The sequence below is a fragment of the Nanorana parkeri genome, unplaced genomic scaffold, assembly GCF_000935625.1.
Source record: "Nanorana parkeri isolate BGI_ZX_2015 unplaced genomic scaffold, ASM93562v1 scaffold1465, whole genome shotgun sequence".
Lineage (NCBI taxonomy): Eukaryota > Metazoa > Chordata > Amphibia > Anura > Dicroglossidae > Nanorana > Nanorana parkeri.
Genome location: NW_017307733.1, coordinates 83,924 through 93,886, shown reverse-complemented (window position 1 = coordinate 93,886; position 9,963 = coordinate 83,924).

Below are 9,963 nucleotides of genomic sequence, written 5' to 3'. Positions count from 1 at the left end.
GGGGGGGGGGGGGGTGGGGTTGTGCTGAGGGTTGTACGGTAGTGAGCAAATAACTAATAGCAAATAAGAAATACGAATATCTGAAAGAATTCTTAATGTATCACCAACAGCAGACAACATCCCCACAAATTCAGAGTATCATTGTCTATCGGATAAAAAACGCATATACGATAAATTTGAATTCAGACCCCTTGGTATAACCGTATCTAGGGTAACGATCCAAAAGGCTTCTCTACGTAAAAGATATGGGTCTCTATTGCCACGCCTATGGTCTGACCGTATATGCTCAATAGCCATCCCACGTAGCTCATGTACCTGGTGCCTACATTTGACGGAATGAACAGCAACCGGCTTATTCATAGCTAGTTCCTCACCCGAGGCAACTTTTTTAAAAGCGGTCCTGATGTCACTGCAATGTTTTTGAAATCTCTTTTTGAAAGGACCCTTAGTCTTACCTACATAGGCCAGTGAGCAGGGGCATCTGAGCATATACACGACAAACTCCGTGTTACAATTGAGGTAACCATTAATTCAATATTTATTCCCATTATGGGGATGCAGGAAGCATTTGCCCTCGATAAGTGCGTTACATGCGTTACAATTGTAACACGTAAAGCAGCCCACTTTGTTTGACATTCTAAATACGTTCCTAGCATATTTTTCTTTAGGGTCTTCCTGAATCAAATGATCCCGTAGTGTTCTATTGCGTCTGTATACAGGTAAAGGTGTCGTTTTAATCACCCGCGTGAGGCCCTTGTTGGCCAGTAGGATGTTCATATTTCCAGTGACCTGGCCTTTTTAAATCAGAAACACGGCAAGATGACAAATTAGTAATATGATTGACGAAGCAAGCTGATTTATAATTTCATAGAAAATTCTAACAGCAGATAACCCATTCCCTGTCACTTATTCATTAGTAAGAGGTATTGCTGCTAATATATTTTCTATTAGTAATTGATCTGATATTTGGTGAATGTGGAGCTGAGACTATGATCTCAAGTTCCATTCATAAAACGCACATGTTCAGGACTCATTTACACAGGTGTGCATATCTGTACGGCATGCACACCTGTGCAGAGACCTGCTCCTGGGAGGGACAGTCGCTGCTGTAATTGCGTGCAGCCTGTTATATCTTCCTATGGGAGTACACGGCTGAATGCGGCTACATGCTGACCTGAACCTGCACATCCATTCGAGTCTGGGTGCCCACACTTGAACGCACACTGTCTATGTCCAAGTGAGGGCACCTGGAACTGCATGGATGTGCAGGCTCGGGTCACTATGCAGCGCCATTCTCCCACACAGCATCTGTCGCTCCCAGGAGCAGGTCTCTGCACAGGCGTGCATGCCGCACAGATGTGCACGCTCATGTGAATGAACCCTTTCAGTAAAATAAGGTGCCAAACAAATGCACATACACCCTTTGAAAATCCACAGCCTGTACATTTAGTGATGGGTTCAGCTTCAGGGATAGTGGCAGATAGCTTTGAACCAAGCTCATGTTAAACAGGTAGAACGTGCAATGCCCCCGCTATGAATTTAGTGTAAGGGGGAAACAATTACATGTTTTTTTTTTATATCAAACAAAACCAAAGCAATAGTAAAAACAAACCTGTCCTATCTTGATGAGAAATATCATGAAATGTATTTTACAATGGTGAGGAAAACATTCAGAATTGAAGCTCATGGAAATTTACATTACAAATATTGACGTTACTATTTTGCACACCTTAACCCTTTTGTGGCCAGAGATCATTGAAACCCAGACCAAATTTAGCTGCAACAAACTCGATAACTAAATTATACATTGTGTTTTAAAAGAGCATATAAATCTTTTATTTGGAATACTATTTTAATGAATTCCCTGCTCATGTTTTTTTATTAAAAACTTAACTGCACAAAGATGTTTTTTTAAAATAAATTTTACACGTAACCGCTTATATTTGTTTTGTCAAATGTAATTTTTGTTTGGCCGTGTATCTTTTTAACAGTTGTTGCTGCCTGTCAAATTACAGATGATCATATGTCAGTTTGTTTGTATGCAAGCTCATGTGGTTACTAAGATTGGCCATCATACCGATTGACCAGAAACCAAGGAGGGTTATGCCAAGTTGTTAGTGTTAGACAAGCGTGGTTGTCATATTGGCAGTATATTATTTTATGTGTGTGGGGGGGCTTATAACAGGGGGGAGTGTATTATTATTTTTTGTGTGCAGGGGGAATTTTATTATTATATTTGTGCAGGGGGGGAAGTAACGTTGAGAAGTGTATTATTGTGTTTTAAGCTGGCTATGCACCTTACCACCATCGGACGACTTTCGTCTTGCAATGGTTGTAAGGTAATTAAAATCTCGTACGACCCGCCCATCTTGGACAGGCAGATCGTACTTGCGATCATCACAAGCCCTCCCCGCTGAGGGCTTCCAATGATTGCAATGCTGAGCGGGCAGTGTGCGCTTGCGCACACTGGCCTGTGCGGCATTCGTCTTCCGACCACACCACCAACCCGCCAAAAATCGTACGATTTTTGGCAGGTTTTCAAGCGTGCTTGGAAGACGAAAGTCGTACGACCTTACAGTAGAAGCGATCGCACGCTGCCCGTACACCTGCCGATTATCGTACGATGGCGAGATCACCCACAACTATCATACGATAATCGGCAGGTGTATGGGCACCTTTAGTGTATGTGTATATTAGGTCCCATTCACACCTACAGTATATTTCAGGTATGATTAGAGATTCCTGTGTCAGGAACTTGCGTTTTCCTGCAGCAGGAATCCCTAATCTGCCGTTTACAAGCGGCAACTATCATAAGATAAGAATTATCATAAGATTATTTAAGAGGGTGTGTTTAGGGGTGGATTTAAGGCCGGGGCAGGGTAAGGGTTAGGTGGGGCAACTGGTGGCTAGTGACTCTTAAGGCCTGGCTAGTAGCTCAGGACTTTACATTTTGAGCCCTGCGCACAGTATATACAGTATATATCTTTTTTTCTGCACTTCTCCTTTTAATTCTTGTGCAAATGCTCTGAAAATGTTTTGTGTGGGCGATGTGGAATAAACCAGAAGCGATCACGAGAATGAAAGTGTAAGAGGGAAGTTCTCATGTCATGTTTGGGAACTTTTTTTTACGTAAAAAGGTTTTTGCAGGAATGATGTGGACAGGTCATATGATTTTCTGCTAGCTTCTCTCACTAAGTTTATTTATGTTATTGATACACTGCAGGGGTTATTCACAAACCTGCCAAAGGCAACCGGGTAAATAACCCAGCCGAAGTGAAGTGATCTGAATGATGTTCGGCTATTCACTCCGGCTCAATACGGCTGATTTCAGCTTTACATCTGCTCAAATCAGCCGTACATCGGATGCCTTCGGTCAGCCGAACAGAGGGACTTCAGTGCAAAGGGACTTCGACTCAGCCGATCCAACATCTGGCATTCGGCTCGGCTATTCTGCTCGGAACCTCCGTGGTACCGAACAGGATAGAAAATAAGTGAAAAGAAACGGGGGGGAAAAAACAAGTAGAAACATTATTTTAAAAATGTAAACAAATAGTAAAATAAAAATTAAAGATATTTTAAAGAAAATTTTAAAAAAACAATTGGGCGGAGCTAGCAGTGAGAGCTAGCTCCGCCCAACGGTTTCCTATTGGCTGGCACCTGCTAGAGCGACTTCACGGCCGGCTCTACCCAGTTGTTATTGTTTAATGACAGATCAGCGTCCCCATATGTCCTGTCATTACAAATGGGCGGAGCGAGCCGTGAAATCACAGCTGGCTCTGCCTAGCTGTCCTTTGCGGGGAGAGCGGCCCTTCAGCAGGCTGTTCTCCCCACTTCGGCTGACACTTCAGCTCAGTTGAGCCGAAGTATATGCCTTTGGCTGGGCTGAGCCGCTCAGCCGCCTTCGGCTGTTGTATGGGCTATTCAACTGAACCGAAGGTGAGAGGCGGCCGAAGAATCAGCCGAAGCTACGGCTGGATCCTTTGGCTCTTTGGGGAATTATTGCGAAGTGTATATCTCAAATCTTGTCTCAAAGTATCACCCTAACCGTTGCCACTGCCATTCCAATGACCTGCTTTCCAACTCCCTCGTCAACTCCTCCCATGCTCGCCTCCAGGACTTCTCTAGAGTGTCTCCCATCCTCTGGAACTCTTTACCCCAACCTGTCCGTCTATCTCCCACTCTGACTGCCTTTAGCCAATCCCTAAAGACTCATCTCTTCAGGGAAGCCTATCCCACCTCAAACTAACCACTGAACTGTCACACTATTAAACAATTCATCCCCACACAGCTACCTCCTCATGTATCACTTGGCCCTCCTTTTTAGATTATAAGCCCTCACAGGCAGGGCCCTCCTTACCATCTTGTCTTGAATTGTATTGTAACTGTAATGTCTTCCTTATATTGTAAAGCGCTGCGCAAACTGTTGGCACTATATAAATCCTGTATAATAATAATAATATAACCAATCTGGCCATGCATAAAGTGAAGTAACACCTTTAATCAAGGCACCTTCCAAGTCATTACTGACTTACTATCAATTCTAGGTATTGCCATAAATTGTGAAATGCATCTAATGTTTTATTATTATTAATATTATTATTATGATTATTAGTAGTAGTAGTAGTAGTAGTAGTAATTTTATATCTCAGGCAAAACAAGTGAATGCTGACTGTTCACAGATCCTTCACCACAAGTGATAAGGGAGTAAGGAGAATCGTTTAATATACCTTTCTACAAGAAGAGGTCAGTTTAATTATCTCTTAAATATTGTACGTAAGTGTGAATTTGTCACTTTCCACATACAGTAAGAGCTGGGAAAACAAGGAATGGGAACGAGGGACTTCTAAATAAGTTGGTTCTAGCCAACTTAGTAGTTTGTTAAAAAAATGCCGTATGTTCCGCCCCATCCAAGACACTTTAGAGGCCTTTAGTAAGGATTCCTATTACTAAGTTACTACATCTAAATCCTAACTCCTAGGGTATGTTATTGCTTCCTTTTTGCAGAACCATCTGCAAGATAATTGCCCTTTTGGGAAACCAAGGCTGTTAAATATTTGGGAATGTGGCTGCTGGCACCTAATCATTCAGTGTATGGACTCAATTCTAAAGCTGGCCATACACCTATAGATTTTCTGTGGTCAGATGGAAAAGGTGCAACAGATTTCTCCATCTACACTTAAAGGAGACCTATGAGGTGAGTGCTTTTCACTCACCTCATAGTTCTAGCCGACCTGTGACAATGAGACTGTCACAGGTCTGCTCAGTAGATAGGGAGGTGAGCGAACACATACCGTCGGGATCCGCTTCAGCTGCGTCGTCTCAGTATACCGTGAGCTACAGCTCGCGGTATACTGAGCTTAGGGTGACGGGAGGACGCTAGTTTGTGTCCTCCCGTTACCCTAAGGAGAACTTTGTGGAAAAGCCTTAACCCCATAGTTCTCCTTTAACTGTGTGGATGGAGTAATCTCCACCTGGGCCAATCTGTTGCACTTTTCCCATCTGACCACAGAAAATCTGCAGATAATTGTAAGGTGTATGGGCACCTTTAGACTTTTCTACATGCCTTCCTCCAAGAATTGAAGGGCATCTCACAAACAGATTTATCTATGATGAGAAGAATAGCTGCCTTTAAAATGCTTGTACTGCCGAATTGTTATACCTGTTTTGTATGCATCTGACACCTTTCCCTAAATGCTTTTCTTCCTATTTATGCATTTAGAAACATACAGCCTTTCTTAGTTTCCATAAGTTTTTATTAATATTTTTAACACAGAAAACACATGTGCACTTCATGGATATTCAGGTAACATGCAATAATGACGCCAGTGGTCATTAGACTGCCGGAGAAGAGGTTGCAGTGACTGGTCTAGTAGCCCAGAGTGAGACTGTGGGATCGAGGATCAGGTAAGTAAATCTACTTTATTTGAGTCCTCTAGACAAAATGAGCACTTAACTCTTGCAGTGTGGTAGCAGCCCCATTGCAAGGGTGAATGTGTCATTTTCCTAGAGTTCTTCTTTAACTTTCACCAGTAACAATCATAACAGTATGATTGAATATTTAAATGTGATACTAGAAGGCACCACAGTGTTGCTAGGCAGCGTGCAGCCGGCTACCTAGCCCATCAGGAAGCCGGGAGGCAGATCATGACGTGGTGCTCGACTTCCTGATTGGTCGGGAAGCCAGGCTGCCTAGCGACAAGTAAAGCCGGCTTCCTAGCCAATCAGGAACCTGCAAGGCGGGACATGATTCACCCCCCAGCTTCCTAATTGGCCGGGAAGCCAGCTCCATGCTCCCTTGTGGAATCTCCCTCTGACCGGAAGGTCCGGTATCGGGGTAAGTATCAGAGCATTTGGGCAAGTATGAGTACTCGGCTAAATACTCAGTATCGGCACCGATACCGGACCTTATTCAGTTCCTTATATCACTATACCAATGCCAATGTAACTTCCATATCCCAGTATCACTGCTCCTTCACAGCAGTACTATAGAGAATAGCGGGTTCACACCAGCCGAGTCCATTGTGCTCCTGCATCATCAGTACTGATGCACACCGCAAGCTTCGCTCAAAAGTTTATTATAGCTCACAGGTACATATCATCCAATCAAGGTTCCTCTTCACTCTGACATGTTTCACCCAATAATGGGCTCAGTTATAGAGTCTCCGTTATTGGATGAAACATGTCAAAGTGCGGAGGACCCACAATGGGACGACGTGTACCTGTGTGTAATAAAACATTTTTCAGGGTAGCTTGCGGTGTGCGACCGGTCTTTTTTCTGTGAGTAACTATAAATGCCAATGTGTTAACAGTTTTAAAGTTGACATTTGAAGGTCACACAGAACAGGGGAATGTTAAATCAGTCACATGTCCTCAGCTGTCCTGTAATCTATTGACATGTGTTCCTTTTACACAAAGATGATTCATACGTCAGTTGACATTCTGCATATTTGTGGTCAGGTTTTTTTACACTGGACGTACGCTGGTTGAATTCCGGTCCTGTTGATTTGCCCAAAATTCGTACTGTGTGTGGGACCCACCAACCAGTCTGAAAAATCTCGGTCAAACAGTGACTGCAGCCAATCAGCTGTAGTCACTGTTTGGGTATTTTGACAGTGCCACAGCTGCCACTGTCAGAATACAATAGCCTGGGGACGGGAGAGACGGGACGGGTTCTTCAAATATTTCTATGGAGAATCCAATAGAACAACATGTGATGAAGAAATCACAGAGGTCAATGGCAACAGTATCTTGGCTGAAATTGAACTGTGGGAAGATCTTACTCACTGAAGTAATCACAACCGCTTGCGGACTGGCATGTCCTCCTGCAAACTCGTGTGTGCGCACAGCCACTGCTCCGGCTACCATTAAACAGCAGAAAACAGCGGCTTTAGACACAGAGCCGATCAGACGGGCTCTGTGTCTTGTGATTGTTGTGATTGGTTATCACAGCGATCACATGGAAATGTTTACATTGCCAAGCCCTTCCTCTTACATCAGAAGTGGGGGAGGGTAAAGGAAGTGATGAATTAATAAGCCAGTAAAACAAGCTGCATACATTGTAACCCTTTCACCCTCCCTCCTCTCCTCTATATGTTAGCTCCATTCTAGCTCTACTCTGATGTGTGTATTAACCCCTTCATCTCCCTTATCATACACACCTGTACATTAGCCCCTTCACCCCCTCCTCCCTCTGTCTATGACCTGTACGTTTATTGATTCTTCAGCAATATTACCAAGCACCATGTTTTAACCCCCTCAATACCAGCATGTTTCATTTCCCAAAAATTGCGGCATAAAATCAGATCACCTTGGAGGGTCTACTTTACATAATAGGGTCATTTCTGGGATTTTCATACTGTCCTGACATTTTTACTTGCTATGTTTAATAAACAAAAGTAAGAGAAACAGGCTTTTATCAAATTTTGGGGATTTTTTTACTTTATATGGTAAAAAATAAAAAAGCAGTTATTAAATACCACAAAAAGAAAGCTCTACTTGTCCCAAAAACATTTATCGAAAATGAATTTTGTTACAGTGTTGCGTGATGGAGAAATTCTCAGCCAAACTTCCACAGAGCTGAACAAAATTGCCTGGTAATGAAGGGGAGTGTTAGACTAAAACTGAAGTGCGTGCTCAGTCAGATGACTAACTGTGGAATGTGGAACTGGTCTGGGAACTTCCGCTATTCTCATTTCTTTCTGAAGTTCTTCCTGCTGAATAAGATGGCTACGCTTTTGTGTCCTCAAATCAAGGTACTGTACCCATGCGATTCTTGCTTCTGTGCTAACTTAAGGCAATCTGTCTGTTGGAAGATATTTACAGATCTTTTAGTTAGTTGAAATACAGATGATGTTTAGGAATGTTACATTAGAGTTATTTACATTGAGGGCAATTTACTAAGACTGGAGAAGACAGAATATGGAGCAGCTGTGCGTGGCAACCAATCAGCTTCTAACTTTCTTTTTCAACAATGCGGTGACCTGCGCAGTGCCGCCCCAGATCAACGCAGGTCACCACTAGGACACGTAGAAAACAAGATGCCCCATTCTACAACGCAGTGGGTGGTGCGTTGTGATAAAATGCAATCATGCTGCATCTTATCTCTGGAAATGGATTCCACCGCACGTTGCCACGCAGCAGCGCAGCATTCTATGCTGCCTTGTGGGGACCTGAATGAATTATACATATTGTATACTCCACATATAGTTAAAAAAATGTAGACAGTCTGGAATAGAATGCAGACTACCGGAGCTGTCACAACGCACTAGCCTGTCTGCTGAAACAGGGCTTGTGTGAACAAGCCCTAACTGAACAAGCTGAAGATGGAATCTGATTGGTTACTATTCACAGCTGCTCCAGTGTTAGTAAATTCCCCCCATAGCTTCTAAAGCTGGCCATAGACCTTATAACCATCGTAAGACTTTTGTCTTGCGATGGTTGTAAGGTAATTAAAAAAACGTACGATCTGCCCATCTTGGACAGGCAGATCGTACTTGCTTTGACTGCAATGCTGAACGGGCAGTGTGCGCTTGCGCACACCGGCCTGTTCGGCATTTGTTTTACGAGCATGCCACAAACCCGCCGAGAATCGTACGATTGTATTCAAACATGCTCGTTAGACAAAAGACGTGCGACCGTACAGTAGAAACGGTCGCACGCCTTCCATACACCGCCGATTATCGTACAATCGCGGTATTTCCCACGATTATCGTACGATAATCGGCAGGTGTATGGGCACCTTAGGCCCCATTCAAACTGAGCGACATGAAAATCGCACGACTTTGAGCGCTATTGCGCGACGATCAATATTGAGCGACTTCTTCCTATTGGGCTGTATGCAATCAGGAGCAATATCGCTCAAAATCGCTCGAAAAAAGGGTCATGTAGGAGCGACAAGCTACAAGCGATATTGAGCGATATTGAGCGACGAGATGTGAACAGCTCCATTGAAATGTATTGGTAAAGCTACATAGAGCGATATCGCGCGGAAATATGAGCGATATCGCTGCAAAAATCGGATTTCCCGGCATGGTGCCAGCTATTAGAGATATTATTTCCGATAAGGCCCACACTGTCAAAGTTTCCAATCAGTGGCGGCACACAGGTGAAATACGGAGCACGAAGATTTGGGAAGCGGAGTTGATAGTTTTCTTAAGGTGGCCATACACTTTACAAACCTCGCAAGACTTTTGTCTTGCGAGGGTTGTAAAGTACTTTAAAAAAGTACGATCTGTCCATCTTGGACAGGCAGATCGTACTTGCGATGACTGCAATGAGGGGCAGGCTTGTGATGACGGCAAACGGGCACACCGGCCCGTTCGGCAGTTGTCGAACAAGCAGGCCACTAACTCGTCGAGAATCGTACGATTCCCGGCGGGTTTTCCAGCCTGCTTGTTCGATGGAAGACGTGCGACCGTACAGTAGATACGGTCGCACGCCTTCCATACACTGCACGATTCTCGT